At 37.8% G+C, this 17,137-nt stretch overlaps 1 protein-coding gene across 1 annotated transcript in view; it reads right to left on the bottom strand.

Annotated features, from left to right (window-relative positions):
- Window positions 1–17,137, bottom strand: part of LOC150108079 (dynein axonemal heavy chain 3-like) — a 1,881,116-nt gene that overhangs the window by 1,179,804 nt on the left and 684,175 nt on the right. The window lies entirely within an intron of this gene.

The raw sequence follows: 17,137 nt of genomic DNA, 5'->3' as shown, positions 1-17,137 counted from the left end.
CTGATTATTTTTTTGAAGTTTTTATTGGCTGAGTAAGAAGTTCTCAGCTTGAGCCATTGAGTGTATGCTACATTTTAACCTATTTTACTTTGGTGCATTTGTTGGGAAGACAAAGGCTTGAATAAGGATAAAAGATTTTGAGTAGAATGGGGAATAAAAACACTAAATCCAGCAAGAATAATTTCAGTTATTTGATCAGAGCAAGTGCTTGGATCAGGAGAATGAAAGCAATAATCAGACCATGGAAAATGGCCACAGAAATTCCAAAGGTCATCCCAATTAGTACCACTGTAGTGCCAGAGAATACAAGACTGAGGATTGTGAGAAGAATAATCGATAAAAACAGAAACATGGACAAGGTTATGGTCAGAGTTGCCAAGAGGAAAAGAACTAACACCAGCTTTGGAGGAAGAACCAGTTTAAAAAAAAGAAGAAGAAGAAAAGGTCCAGGGTGTTGGAAGAGAGGATTATCAGGAGTTCTGGTAGAAAGGTCAACAATTTGTGTTAGAACAATACTGAGAGCAAACAATTCAGCTTCTCTTTCAGCTTGGTCCACAAAGTTAAAGGAGTGGAGGCATTTGGAATTGTGGATGTCAAAATCCCTGAGGAGGATTATCTCTTTGTTTGGTGATTAGACTGTATGTGATAAGCTTTCAGAAACAAATAATCAATAAGGAATAGATGAGATTCTAAAATAGATTCTAGTGATGGCATCATTAGACCTGAAAGGAGGCAGCATGCTCCAGAAAAACTACAGCACAGCATCTATTGGAAATCATACGAAATATACGAGTTGCTTAGCCCTGAAGTTACTTAAGGTGCAAACTTCTGTTTGCTTAAACTTGGATAAAAGATTAAACCAAAAATATAATTTCTTGGCATCTTTAATTTATAGTATAACTAAGTGGAAAAACTTCCAACAGCAACTGTTTTTCCTACATCCCAGGTCAGTCCCTTTCCTTGTTGTCTACACATGCGTTCACATCCTCCTGGTTCATCAATCTTTCTCACGCAATGTTCCCCTGTCCACCCTGAGTCTTCCTTTTTCTCTGTTTGTCTTGCACACTTGTTCTATCATTCTTTATACACATGCTACCCACTTCTTCATTCATAAGTACCACTCCAATCTCTCCTTCCTTACTCTCCTACTCTTTCACATTGCTTCTTACTTGCTCAGATTCATTGTGTGCATTCATTACTCTCTCTTCCAGCAGCAGTCTCTCCAAGTGACTCACCAGTGTCATTCAAATGCAGTCCATCACCCTTATACAGTTAAATTCTTCCTTCAAACTCATTCCACACATTAACAAACTGTGTTCCTTTCTCTTCACACATTTCTGCTAATATATCATTCATAATTCTTGCTCTCTGCCTCATGGCATCACTGTCACATACCTGGTCAATACACCGACTACCTTTCCTATCACACTATTATCTGTTATCGTTCGCAACAACTTCCTGATATCCAATCTTACATTCTACTTAATCCCAGTCAAGCCATTTGTTCCTACTACAGCTATCAACTCCTTTGCTCTCTTATTCCTCATATCCAATCCTCAATCACTATTTATTTTATCTCCTGGAAAACAAACATTGTATATCTTCTTGTTTGTCACACCTCTAATAACTGAATCACCATACAACAACACTCGCAGATTTTTGTTACCTCTTTCACATTTGGTTTCATCTTCTTCACTCTTCCATATGTATCTACAATTCTCTTCATTTCACTCCGCACCTGCTTCACCTTCACCAACTCACTTTTCAAATCTTGCATCCCTTTTTTTATTATTATTATTATTATTATTTTTTTTTTTTTTGTTATCATTCACTCCTGCCATTTTATTGCCAGTCAAACACACTTGTTCGCCATCAATCCCGCTTACCACCTAATCATTAATTGTCCACTTTATCATTAATTTCACTCTGTTTTCAACATCATTATTGCCCACTTTATCATCAATCAAACTCTTTTCCTTGTTATCTCTTCCACACACTCTCTGAACACTTGCACAATCTTCAACTGCGATGTCATTTATGATGTCATGCTCCCTACTGATATTTCAACTATTTAAACTCATATTTAATCAAGCCTCATGATCAATCAGAACATCACATTTCCTACATACACACACTTGTTATTTTCTCTTATTCAGCCTGTCTACACAAATAACTGTGACATTTTCCCAGGCAAATTACATTCATGGCACTGTGCAATTTTTGAAAAATGTACACCATTCACATTGCCTTCAGTGCTGACCTTTGCAAAGATTTGCCTTTCACTATTATGTTGTATAAGTGTAAATAATAATAATAATTATTATTATTACTCAGGCCTCCATGGAGTCAAAAGACTCATCGTGGGAGGTCCTTCCTAAGAACATAAAGTCTGTCAAGATTCATCGAGGGGAGGTTCCCCCCCCCCCCCAAGAAACACAAAGTCTATCGTACCACTCTTTAAACTCATTGACCGTTCTCGCTCTCACCACTCCATCAGGCAATGCATTCCACGGTTCAACCATCCTCAATGCAAAGAAACCACTCCTCACCCTCTTACTCACAGTTTCCTTTCATAACTTCCAGGGATGGCCTCTTGTCATCACTACTTCCCGCTGTTCAACCAAGCGAAAGAACTCCCCAGCGTTAACCCTGTAACCACCTCTCAACAGTTTAAAAGTCTCAAGCATATCACCTCTCCTTCTATCCACCAAACTCTGCAGTCCACATTCCCTCAGCCGATCCTCATAACTATCCTTATACAGTCCTGAAACCATCTTTGTCATCCGTCTTTGTATCCTTTCCACAGTTAATTTATCCCCTTCAAATCCTGGGGACCAAATCTGAGAACAATAGTCTAAGTGTGGTCTGATCAGAGACTTATACAACGGAATGATAACCCTTTTATCTCTGCAGGTCAGTGTCCTTCTCATAATTGCAGCAATCTGCTGTGTTACCTTCACCACCTTTGCAACATGTCCCCTAAATTTCAGGTTTCTATCAATCATCAACCCCAGATCTCGTCTCCCCTACCTCTCCAGTATAACTCATCCCATAGAGAATGCAGCATCCCATCGATGTTTCCCAAACCTCAAGACCTTACATTTTGCAGCATTAAACCGACATCTCCATTCATTTGCCCATCTATCCAGCTTATTCAAATCCTCTTGCAGGGCTACCACATCTGCACTATTACCAATAATCCTTCCCAGCTTCGCATCATCCACAAACAACTGAATATTCTCTTGCAATCCACTAACAATGTCATTGATATAAAGGTTAAACAATATAGGTTCCAGTACTGAGCCCTGTGGGAACCCACTTGAAACTGTCCCACCATACACAACTTTCTGTTACCTATCGGACAGCCAATCCTGAATCCAGTTGACCAATCTGACATCCAGATCCATGTGCTGCAACTGAAATATCAGCTTATCACGTGCCACCCTGTCAAATGCCTTCGCTAAGTATAAGAAAATTGCAGTATATGCCTTTCCCTCATCTAATGTTCTTGTAACTTTATTATAAAAGGCTAACATATTGCTAAAACAAGAGCGCCCTTTCACAAATCCATGTTGACTCTCACAGATAACATTACCCTCATCTGCCCAATGCTGTATACGGTCCCTCACTACTTTCTCCAAGATCTTAACAACTACTGATGACACACAGACCGGCCTATAATTAGACACTTCCAGTCTGTTACCATCCTTATGCAATGGCACTATCTTGCCTAATAATAAATTCTATTATTATTATTACTTCACACCTCCAGGGAATCCAAAGACGCGTTAAGGGAGGGTACCTACTTTACAACTCTCCGTCTCCACCACTTCATCAACCACGACTTCCTTCATCATCTACATCAATGCCATCTACTGCCGACCACCACCACTAGTATTTTCAAAGACAATCACACACATCCATGCCCAGGGTGGGATTCAAACCCGTAGCTTTTTGGCAGGAGAGCGGATACTCTAACCACTCAGCCAACCAGTCCCAAGAAATTTATGCAAACATCATGTTCCACACTCAAATATCTAACATTAATGCACAATCTACAATTTAGGCAATATCAGCACAGATTTAAATATGACATCTATCTGATAAATATGAGATATATAAGAATAGTAAAAAACCGAAAGAAAGAATTGAGAGATGAGTGAGTTATTCAAAAAAAAAAAACATTTTTTGTTGTTTTTTTTGTGAAGTAAAAAAGCCTCAATAGGCATGAAAAGCATGTATAAGTTTCATTACAGCTGTATTTAACCATAGAACAGTAAACTGGAAAAGAATTTATTATGAAAATAGAACACTCTTTTGTATTTATTGGTGCCTTCAAGTACAGTGAAACCTCAGTTGTCAAAATAGTCTCATCTCGAACAAATCGGTTCCCGAACATATTTTCCAAACTAAAAAAAAAACACCAGTTTCCGAACAGAATCTCAGTTTTCAAACAGGCAAACCGGTAACCACGTGCTCTGTGGGGTGGGATGTACCGTTGTTAGAACCAAGATAGAGGTGAAAAAAGAAATCATATCCCAGGGGAAAAATGGGGCACTTGCACTCCCCCCCCCCAGAAAATTTTCTGCAGACGCCCATGTATCCAAGCATAAAATGGTGTTCATGTCTTCATGTCTCGGATCTTGCTATGCAGTTCGGTATGGTAAAATCAACAATCTATACAATACTCAAAACTAAAGAGGCAATCAATTTTCATCTATATTTTATCTACTTATTGTGTTTATTCTTTTTGTGTAAGATTTTATGCATTTTTATTTTTTTTTTATATGATTTTATGCATGAAGTACTGTTATAAAGGTTTAAATAGGCAATCATCTGGGGTTCAGGAATGGATTAATTCATTTTACATTAATTCTTATAGGGAAAATGGTTTCTGTTTTAAAACAAATCGGTTTCTGAACAACCTTTAGGAACGAATTATGTTCCACAACCGAGGTTCCACTGCATTTCTAAAACATTTTGCTCATTAAATTTATGAATGTTTATTATTATTATTACCCCAAGACCTCATAGAGTCAAAGACTCATCTGAGAGGTCCTTTTATCACACATACAGCTCCATTAGCATTTTGCAATTTAGTAAGCATTAATAATAATCCACCCGGATGGTTCACTGATTGTAAAATGTCGACTATGTAGCCTCTCATGGCATGGAATTCTTATGGTCCGGATCAAGGACATACGAATAACAATAATATTGGAATATTATAATAACAATAATAATGATAATTTATTAGCACATTTTTTTTTAAAGACATAATTATCTTCGAGATTTTTTTCTGTCTGGACATATATATTACTAAATCACTTAAGGAATTGACAACGTAGATAAGAATATAAATTAAATTACACTTTAATAAATATTTCTGATATTTCGGCAACGTCACGTTGCCATCTTCAAAAGGAACTTACAAAAAAGGCACGTGCATGTAGGCACTACAACACAGTAACTGAGAATGAAGTGATGAAGCTATTATTCTCCTAAAAGTCCTGATGGTGCCCCCTAGCAGGCTAAGTAGGTGTTCTTGGCCGTTGGGCTGAAGGTCTGCTGATGTAAGCCTCCCAAATTTGGGGCAGTCTCATACAACCAAATTTGTTGAGGTTTGGAGAGTTTCTTAGGGCTGAGGCTGATTCCATGAATAGTCTTTCGAATTTGTATTTGCTATGGAGTATTAGTGTAGCTTTCTTCCACCGTATTCTCTGGCATGTATTCAGAGCATGATCTGCAAGACCAGAATGGCTGTACTTGTGAAAACGGATGCAGTCCTTGTGTTCCAAAATTCTGATATTCACTGTTCTGCCTGTTTGGCCAAAGTAAGACAGTTTACAGCTGCAAGAGACCTGGTATACACTAGGTAGGTCTAGGGGAAGTGGTTGGTCTTTAGTGGAGCAGATAAGGGATGCCAATTTTTTGTATGGTCTGTAACAGGAGGTCAAGTTATGTTTTTTTTTTAAGATTTTGGTAATTTTTTCCAAGGTGCATTGGATGTAGGGAATGGTGATGGATTTAGAGTAATCCTTGTTGTGGGGAGGGGGAGAGGGTTGTTGTGGTTTGTTGATTTCAATATTTTTTTGATTTTTTGGGGGGATAGCCATTGGCTAAGAAAGTGTTGAGGATGTGATTTAGTTCAGTGTTTAGGGCCTTGTCATTAGAACTGATTAGTTTAGCCCTGTTGTATAGTGTTTTCACCACTCCATATTGTTGTGAGGGGGGAGGGGAGGATTGTTGGTGAATGTACCTGCCTGTATGGGTGGGTTTTCTATAAACTGAGAAAACCAAGTTTCCATCTCAGGCTGGCAGGTTACTAGTGTGTCTAGGAAAGGGAGGCTGTTGTTTTCCTCTTTTTCCAGGGTGAACTTGATTCTGGGGTATTGGTTGTTTAAGTGTGTTAAGAAGGAGAGGAGTGTATCAAAGCCATGTGACCAAATAGCGAAACACATCATCAACGTAGCGAAGCCATACGGTTGGTTTTTGTGGGGCAGAGGCTAATGCTTTTTCTTCAAAGGTCTCCATAAAGAAATTGGCCAAGGGTGGGGAGTGTTGTGTCGGAAAAAAATTATGAGTCATTTTTTTTCCCACCCAACATTAAGTTATCTCAGAAGGAGTGGATAAGGACATGCTTATGCCTCCAGATGGGAAATGTACCAACTAATGTCCCAAGAACATGTAAATATCCAAGTGTGTAAGCTCTGAACAATGTTAAAATAGCCCATGAGTTTAATAGAGAATAGTTGTAAATGAATTAGAATATAAAATCATGTGTAAATTGCCAGGTAAATATATATAAGCTAGAGCATGTTTTAAGCCATGTAAAAACAGTCCGTGACCACGGCGTCCAGTCGGCAGTCGCCGTATGCATGACGACACTGCTGAGTGAGGGAGCTGTTTTGAGGTATAAAGGTTTTGGCAGGGATTCGAATCACAGCTCGTCTCTTGTCTCCAGGTTTCGTCGGCACCTAGTTTCCTGTCAGAGAGCCGTGTAGAGCTTGCTGCCACGTGTAGCAAGAATCCCCACTTGCTATGTATGCTACGTGGGCCAAGGCTGCAACTACAATGTATTCAGATCCATAAGAAGAAAGAGCCACTGATGAGATCAACGTCAGTGTTCAAATCTGTGTATGAGTGTTTTCGGTTCATATGGAAACAAAGGAATAGCAAGGCCGCCATCAGTGAAGATACTGTAAGCAGACCAGAATATCCAGTTCAAGGCAAGAACGGTAAGCGTAAGATTTTCTTATGTTAAATGTTGGATTAAAGTAACCATGGAGTAAGGAAGCAGAAGTTAAGGAAACATGCTACTTCCGTGTAGTGCTGTAAGAACAATCTGCGATTTGGACACTTTTGTCTGCAGTTGAGAAGAAAGCATATTAGGCTCCAGGCGAACAGGAGGTCGAGGTCCGAACTGTTTGTGTAATTTAGGAACAGTATTGTTATATTATCAGAATGTAATTAAATGTTAGCTAAAATTTTGGAGGGAGGATTAAGTAAGAATAAGAAGTATTACCCTAGAGAAATTCATGTCAGAAATATTGAGTTGTCTTGTGTATCTATGCAATATTACATGTGTGATAATATTAGGTAACTTAGTTATAAGAGTCTGAGAATAGATGTACGTATAGAAGGGAGAAATTTATGTCAAGTAAGGGACTATAATATAGAAGTTTTGGATGTGATTAATTAAGTAAAGGGAACCTAGACTCTTTTAGAATTAAGGATTTGATTAACATGTATACTTGTCTTTGTGCCATAATAAATGTGTTTCTTTATATACATTCAAATGAGTTTGTCATGCTATCTGCGGATTGAGCTACCGTTCGAAAACTTACGTACCGTGCATTAAGGGGGAAGCCAATAGTGATATAAGAATCGGGACCACGACTGCATGCCTCATGATCCCTACATTTTCTTTAAGTACTCTTGGATATTGTATCAGAGTTTAGTTGCCGGCTGGCGCAGTCTTTAATCAATACAAATTTGTCGGCAAACGAATATCTGATATTAAGTGATACAAAAAAATTAATGTTAACTGTAAAGTTAAAGTAAAGACAGTTAGAGATATAACAATAAGGCAGTCACATAGTCACACAGATCACAGACCACATAAAAGCCAGTATATAACAGGAGAGTGGTGAACCCATGGCGGTTCCCTCTATTTGTTTGTAGAATTTTCCCTGCCAAACGAAATAGCCTAAGTACATTGTGAACTGAAATAGGGCTGAGATATCAGGAAAAAATTTAGCTTGAATTAGCTCTAAAGTTTCTCTGAGTTGGACATTTGTGAATAAGGAGGAGACGTCAAAGCTGACCATTATGTCAGTATGTTGGAGTGTAAAGTTTTCTATGCTGGCTTTGAAGTGGGCTGAGATTTTTGTGTGTGATGATATGTTGCCAGTATAGTGTGTGAGTGCTTTGGCCAAATGTTTAGCTAATTTGTATGTGGGGGAATCAATGCCATCCACTATGGGACGTAATGACACATTTTCTTTATGTATTTTTGGGTGTCCATAAATAAAGAAAAGATAAATTAAGAAAGTCACTTCTTGGCCTGTAGAAGTTACCAACAGGTAGATTAAAGCCATTTAACACTATACCCCCCCGTATTGATGAACTCCCAAAAATACATAAAGAAAATATGGTGAGAAAAAAAAAATATATATATTATTATTATTATATATTAAAATATATTATATATACAAGGGAGTCTCAAAAGTTCTGATAAACACCTACAAAAAAATTATATTAAAGCAACTGATATAACCACAAGAATAAACATATGAGGATATAAGAATATAAGAACATAATTTACCTTTATAACTCTGCTACTAGTATGTTCTTTCTTGTGGTTAAAACATTTGCTTTAAAAAATATTTAATGATGCAATCTCAGAACATGTCCCAAGAGTTTGAAGGATAAATAAGGTAGGAGTCAAATGGATATGTAATCTTATCAAGCAACAGATTACTAAGAAGAGGATGATGTCCATTATGAAAATTATAAGCAGCAGGCCAGAAGAGTCACAGCTGTTGTGCAGAAAGCTACATCTGAGTATGTAAAGAAACTGGTTTTGAAAGCTTAAAGACAATCCCCAAATAATTCTATTATGATGCTGCAAGTAAAATAGGGAAAAAATATGAAAGAATAACTCTACTGAATGCAGATCATGTTGAGAGTGACAGATGCAGAAGAAGTTGTTCATCTAATGAACAACCTCTTTTGCTAAAAGCTATCAATTTTGCTAAAATCCATCAATCTGGTGTATGCACCATTGAGCTCACTGCTACTTCTTCACTAGATGAAGAAACTAAGTTGTATGAGAAAGAGATATTAGAGCTGTCGCACAAAATGAAAAAGAATTCAGCAATAAGGATTCATGGGATATCAACATGGATGCTAAAAGTGTGTAGAGGAACTGGTGATTCCTTTGATCTGAATATATAATGAGTCCTAGAACAGAGAAGATTCTGCAAGAGTGGAAAGAATGTATAGTAATTCCACAGTACAATGGTAGTGCAAAGACCAATGTCCAACTATTGACCAAGTACCTCAGGAGTGTGGTGGTAAATTCTGGAAAACTTAGTTAGGGATCGCATTCAGAAATGGGTTGATATAGAATCTCTATTTTGCAGTAAACAGCATCATCATCAAGGGGCGTACAAGATATGATAGTGCTACATGAAAAATTTACATCATTACTAACTTCCTATCTACAATTTTCCTCCAAATCAATCTATTACCCGTCAAGACTTCAAAATTGTCAGATCTTATATTTCTATCTTGTAAGGCACTCTTTACCGTATCAGTCCACCTATATCATGGACTGTCTCTGAATCTTTTTCCTGACAACCTGGCAGAGAACATTTGTTTTGCTAATCTATCCTCTCCCATTCTGTTTAAGTGACCATACCATTTGAGATTAGCTAAACTAACACATTCCTGGATGCTAACAATATCAAGTTCTTTCCAAATATCCTCGTTTTTAATATGATATTGCCATTGATGCCATCTGTTCATGACCCTAATCTTTCTAAGGACTCTCATATCTGTTGTCTCTAGTCTTTGGTGAAGTGTTTTACTTCTAACCCAGCTCTCAGATCCATAACTGTCTTGTAAAGAGCTAATTTAGTGCTTTGACTAATTTCTCTTTCATTCCATATAAATTTATTCAGTTGACTTCCTACCATACAAGCTTTGTTGATCCTGTTATCTATTTCGATATCTAATTTACCATCTACACTAAAAATCATGCCTAAGTAGCTGAAATGTTTACTTGTTCTATAGGTTCTCCATTCAAAATGCAGTTGATATTTTCAATGGTTCTGCCTATTTTCATTGTCTTGTCTTGTTATTGCTGACATTCATACCATATCTATTACAACAATTATTCAATTTAGTCAGGGAATCATGCAGATTGTAGTGGATTTATTTAGAAGTATAACATCATCCGCATAAAGCAAAGAGCTGACATTAACATCTCCAATTTTGATATCGGATTTAATACCACTTTCTTTCATAATGTAATCCACATAGATAATGAATAACAGAGGGGGATAATGAACATGTTTGTCTGACACCAGCTTTAATATTAAACCATCTTCCTGTATTTCCTTCAATTTTAACTGCTAACTTACAACTCCAATAAAGATTCAGTATCGCTTGATATAATGCCCCATTGACACCATATAACTGTAGCGTATTGAATAGCTTCTCTCTTGGTACCTTGTCATATGCCTTTTCCAGATCTACAAAACTGAAATACAGATCTTTGTTATATTCTCATGATTTCTCAACTATTCGTCGTAAAGTGAAAATCTGATCCTGACAGCCTCTAATTTGGCCTGAATCCAGCTTTTTCTTCACCAAGCTTCTCTTCCACAATCCTTCCCAACTGTTTCTCAATTATACTGGCATAAATCTTACCAGGAACACTCAGTAGAGAAATACCTCAGTAATTCTTACATTCAGTTTTATTTCCCTTTTTATATATGGGTAATATGAGAGCTCTACTCCAATCATCTGGAATTTGACCCCCTGTCCCGGCTCTCTGAACTATGACAGTGTAGCCACTATAAGACTTTTATACCTCCATACTTGACCATATCTGGTCGAAAAAATCTACTCCAGCTGCCTTTCCACGTTTCAGGCTTTTGATTGTTTTTTCTACTTCAAGTAGGGATGTGTATTCCTGATTGCATGACAGGCCGGTGTTTTTTTATCCCTGTGCTGTCATCACTGCTAGTTTCATTTATCAATTTTTCAAAGTAATTACTGTATACGTCAAGGATATATATTTTTCTCCAGTTTTCATTTCACCTTTCTCATCTCTAATTCCTTTTATAGCACTCTTTCCTCCATTTCTGAGCTTCTTCAATAACCTCCAGAATAACTTGCCACTTTCTTGATATTTATTTTCTATGTTCTTATCAAAGTTTTCAGATTACTTTTGTTTAGATAGTTTTGCACAGTGTTTAGCTTTCTTATATTTGTCTCTGAATTCTCTAAGAGCACAAGCTGACTTATTTGCCAGGAACTTTTGATATGCTTTCTTCTTTTCCTTCACTGCCTCTTTAACTATCTGTGTCCACCAAGGAGTTCTGATTTTTCGATCCTTGCAGACAACCTCACTACATGCCTCTCTGGCTGAATCAATGTTTTCTTCAGGGCTTGCCAAAGAATCTCCAAGGTTTGGTTCCTGTTCTCAAACTCTTTCATTTTTTCTTCAATAATCTTTGTGTATTTTAGTCAACAGTTCACATCTGAGAGCTGCTCAACTTTTATTCGCTTTAAAACTTTCTTACATGTTATTCTTTTCAATATGAAATTCAATTTTATCCTGCTCAAGACTAAATAGTGATCACTTCCAATTTCAATCCTATGTACACTCACTCTGGTGTCCTAGACCAGGGAGAAAACATCACTATCAACAATAACATAGTCAATGAGACTTTTCTTATTCCTTGTCTCTTCTCTCCAAGTGAATTTGCGCATATTTTTATGTTGGAACATGGTGTTAGTGTTAAATTGTGAATGAAGATATTTATAATTAATAATACTTCATTTAATTATGAATGATATTTAATTATGAATTATAACCTACCATATATCATAAGCAGGACTTATTTAAATTTATTTTGTTAGTCTCTTGCTTATAAAATGTTATTCATGTAATACCTTTTGAGTTTTGTTAGTTAATTTTATTTATGTGATTTTAAGGTATATTATAGACATGAAAAAGCTCTGTATTAAGGTGTCATTTATTTTATTTGCTTTATTCCAATAATAATAAAATAAGAAACTGTGACGTATGTAAATTTAATATATCCAGAAGTTTCCTTATGATATTATTTGATTGGTTGTTGTGAGAAATCGTGCAAATTTCTCCAAGCACATATTGGAACGTGAACTACTATATACAAAGGGAAAAGCAAGTTCGATGTGAGTTAAACCGGTGAGAACCAGTTACTGGCAGGAAAAAGGAACGAGTGGACATGAAAACGAAAGTAAAAGAGCAGAAAGGAGTGGGAGAGTAAGGAGAATGGTAGCTAGAAACTGAAGGGGAATTTTACATGCCAAAAAGTGAAAATAGAAGATTCTTTTGAGTTTGTGTTACTACAATATAAAAGTCAATAAGGATTTTAAAGATGTTGTTCGATCTCCTTATGATGTGATGAAGCTATCTCCTGGTAAGATTACCTTTACTTTATGTAGTGTGAAGTGACGAAAATTAATTCCGCCGAAAGTAATTTATTCCTAGCTACTGTATTCAGCGAGTCAAGATTGAATGAGTGATGTGCTAAGACTTTTCCCTCTTCAAGTGACAAATGCTATATTATCGAATTATGTGTTCATTGACTGAACGAGAACACTGAGAAGCCTATTTATTGTAATTTACGAATCTCGAACTTACAAGAACTAATTTTGATTGACTGAGCTTAGAGAATTACAAATGAATGTCTGATAGTTCAGCAGTTGTAATCTTTCTGAATATCTTGAACTGAATTGATATTTAAATGTCTTGAGATGTAACCTTGGTCTGAGTAAAACTGTGATAGAAATTCTTTATAACAAGAAGAATAAGATCTGTTAAATATAATTTTTAATTATAATTCTTAAGTTCACCTGAGTAGTATACCAGTAACTTAATGATAGCTTTATATTCATTTAATTGTAATATCCCTGTTCAAACATTTGTGTTATGATGTAATTATATGTGACACTGCATTAAATATTCTTTTTATTATCTCAGATCAACCTAATGATGGGCTGATTTTTTTTCACTGAACCGCTCATTAAATATTTCGAACCAATAGTGGGAGTTTTGCTTAATAGTGAGAACCTTGGCCTAAAATCAGCTTTATAATAACCTGGTATAGTTGAAGGTTGATTTATCAAGGTTGTTCATGCAATTCAGAACATGGAGTGGTGCAGCATACAATAAATTTTCTTCATGTTAGGATGATATATCAGCCTACAACTAATTAAATTTATAACAACAGAGAATTATAAGACGATAAAACATGATTGAGCAGAAATTACGATACAACATTAGTAATAACCAGTCCATGTCCTGGGCAGAAATCCAACAGGTATTTGCCATTATTATTAGCTTTGCTCTTTTCTCCAAATTTTCCCAAAATATTTTTGGATGTCTGACAATCATTTCCTACTCTGCTATTTAGATCCCCAACAAGGACCAACTTTTCCTTTTTCATTGTGTCAGTTGCTTTCTCTAAAGCCTCAAAAAATTCCTCCACTTTTACCTTAGAAGAACCTTCTGTAGGACCATAGGCACAAATAAGTCTCATTGTCCAGTTCCCCATTCTGATATCTGCCCACATCACTCTACTTGAGACTGACTGCCATTCAAGAAGATTATCCTCGTATTTAGTGTTAAATACTATGGCTACTCCTTTTCCTGGATTGTCATTGCTTGAATATAACATTTTGTATTTATTGCTCAGAAAGATCTCACCAGTTTTTGCCTTTTTTTGTTTCAGTCACCCCTCTTATATCGATCTGGTACTTATCCAATTCCTCAGCTAGCTCAATTTCATTGCCATTCTGGCTTCTTATGTTGATAGTACCAATCTTGAACTCTGGTGGTATTGAGTTGTAGTGTGTTTTAGGGTTTGTTCCAGTAGTTGACTTTTCGCTGTTTGCCCTTCCCTGCCGAAAACAACGGGGGCCTTGTTTAACTGGTCGACACCCCAGTCGGCATGAGATTCTGTCATGTTGTACCACCATCATTTAATATTGTGGTTTAAGCCAATAAGAATATAATTTGGTCGGCTAAATCACAAATTGCCAGCTCATCCTCGTTCATTCAGTATCCAGGTAGATATCTAACAGGGTGCATGACGAGAAGGTAAGAATTGATCTCCTCTGTGGAGATCTCCTCTCAGTTATACAGCTTTGACCCTTAAGCACCCTGCAGTGAACAGCATGGTTTTACTAAAGGGAGGTCATGTTTTAGCAACTTTTTCACATTCTATAATAACGTTACCATTGAGCTAGTCAAGGAAATGGATACACGATGATACTTGAAGAATAAGAAATATTAGAAAGATTATTAGAAGAAAATATTAGCATGAATAAGAGGCCCGTTGCATGCTTTGAGCATCCTGGAAGAGTGGAGATACCTCTGTATCATGTTCACCCCAAAGGGAAGGTCTTCTGCCCCTTCTATCCAAGAAGCTGAGATTGCTTCTTTGAGGAGCTCCTCTCAAGCCCCCAGCAAAGACTGTTTCTCCTTTCCCACTATCTCCTACCTCACTTTTACCACAAGTTGGTGCTTGGTAGGACATATATCTCAGTACTGTCCCGAATGTACAGGGTTATCCATTCAGCACTGAGATAATGGCTCTGACTGCCGCCTGACACCCCTACTGCATATTTCCAGGTGAGGGCGAAGGATGGTGGGCTCGGGGTTCCATTTAGATGGCTGATTCCATGCCTTCAGCTGTCCAGAATCACGAAGTTAGAACTATCTTCTTCCCCCCCCCCCCATCTGCAGAGAGGCTTTCTATAGCCCATTAATACAAAAAGACTTTAGGCGGGCTAAAGGCTGGTCCCATTATCAAGGTACCTTAATTGAGTCAGCACCCACAGAACACAAGAGATGGGCATCTCTGCTACATTGTTCTTTAGGGTGCTCCTTTAAAAGAGTTATATCTGGTGCCTCCCCAGCATGATTGGGTAAGGGATGGCACCAGACTCCTCCCTGGGTTCGAGTATATTGACCTTATCAGGACGAGAATCAATGCCCTGTGCACTCGAGCCCGCACAGCTCAATGGGGTAGTGACGACTCAAACTGTAGGGCTGGCTGCCACTACAGTGAGACATTGTCTCATATAGCCCAGTGTTGCTTCTGCACCCATGGGGTTCGCGTGCGGTGGCATGATGCCATGTCTCCATTTGGAACAACTGCTTTAAGAACAAAAGTTGGGAGACAGCAGGGGAACCACATTATAGGACCTCTGCGGGTTTGCGTAAGCCACACTTGGTGATTAAAAGAGATGCTGATGTTTGAGTAGTTGATGCCCAGGTGGTAGGAACAGGCACTCACTAACCTATAGCCATAATAATAAGGTAAAGTATTATAAGGATAACCAAGATCTAGTTTACCAGTGCCATCACCTCATTACATGGCATATGGAGCACACATAGCTATAAGGACTTCAAACAGCTTGCGCTTACGCAAAAGGATATAAAAGTTCTTTCTTTGAGGGGCTTCTACAGGGCACACTGGTGGCATGGCATTGCCACCAGAGAATGACTACAATGATAAGTAGAACAGGCATAGGGTAAAACACTTGTAAAGGCTTAGGTCTATATCAAGTTTGGACGTGATGTAAGGGGGTAGTACTGCCCATAACCAGTACAAAGATTAAAAAAAAGAATAAATAAATAACTGGTAGCATACCACAAGGATCTGTCCTTGGTCATCTGTTATTCAACCTGTATATTAATGATATTAAGAAGGATTTGACAGGTGATATACAGCTACTTGCTGATGATGCAAAGATAAGTAGGGAAATCAGGGATGCAGCTGATATGCAGTACTTGCAGAATTTATTTTATTCATATGGAGTTTCCTCCCTTTTCTCCCCCGTCCCTATTGGGGCCAGTTGAGCCTCCTCATGGGGGGGGGGTAAGTATTTATGGCTGTAGATCCGTGTATTCACGGGGCTGGTTTGCCTGCTTGTGGGATGAAAAACCCCAGATAAACTGAGGGAAAAACACCCTGCTGTCCATGCCCAAGACCGGCTAACTTGGCTACGGCTGAGGAAGATCCTTAAGCTCCTCATGTCGGCAATGGGAATCGAACCCAGGACACTCCTTCCCCAGGCATACGGTTGCGAAGCGCACAGCCACTAAGCTAACCACGCAGACACTCGCAGAATGATTTGAACAGACTGGAATTGTGGGCATGGAAAAATGTACATCAGTTCAGTGTCAATGAATGTAAAGTCATGTACTTTGGCATGATCAGATATTCAATGTTGTATTATATTGGTGGGATTATGCTTGAAGAAACTGATGAGGCTATGGATCTTGGAGTGTTAATAGATAGGAAGATGAATTTCAGGAGTCATGTAGCAAAGATTGCACTCAAAATTTAATTGCAATGTTGAAACGAACATTCACATGTAAAGCTAAGGATGTCATTTTGCCTCTTTACAAGGCCTTGATGAGACCTCACTTGGACTATTGTGCACAGGTCTGGTCTCCTGGTTTCCTTTATGATTCTAATACAGTGGAGAGACAGAGAGTGCAAAGGAGAGTGTTAAAATGATATCAGGATTGTGGAATACTGATTATGAAGACAGACTAAGAATTTGTAGACAGCAGACACTAGCAAACAAAAGAAAGAGGAGTGATGTGATTGAGACTCACAAACTTCAAAAAGGATCATACAGGATTTCAGTAGATGGAATTTTTCATTTTATGAAGAGTGAGGAAAGGATGAGAGGGCATCCTTTGAAGCTGGGAATGAATGCCACCAAGAAGGGGGGTTACATCTATATTTTTCTCTCTCATAGAGTTTTGCATGATTGGAATGGATTGCTATTGGATGTTGTGTGCAAGTAGCGTGAATGAATTCATAAAAAAGTATTT

Source organism: Typopeltis vanoorti, chromosome 3 (assembly GCF_054136105.1).
Source record: "Typopeltis vanoorti isolate ZY-2024b chromosome 3, IOZ_Tvanoo_1.0, whole genome shotgun sequence".
NCBI classification, from domain to species: Eukaryota; Metazoa; Arthropoda; class Arachnida; order Uropygi; family Thelyphonidae; genus Typopeltis; species Typopeltis vanoorti.
Note: the sequence above shows the minus strand (reverse complement) of the source record. Positions and strands in the feature narration are given on the sequence as shown.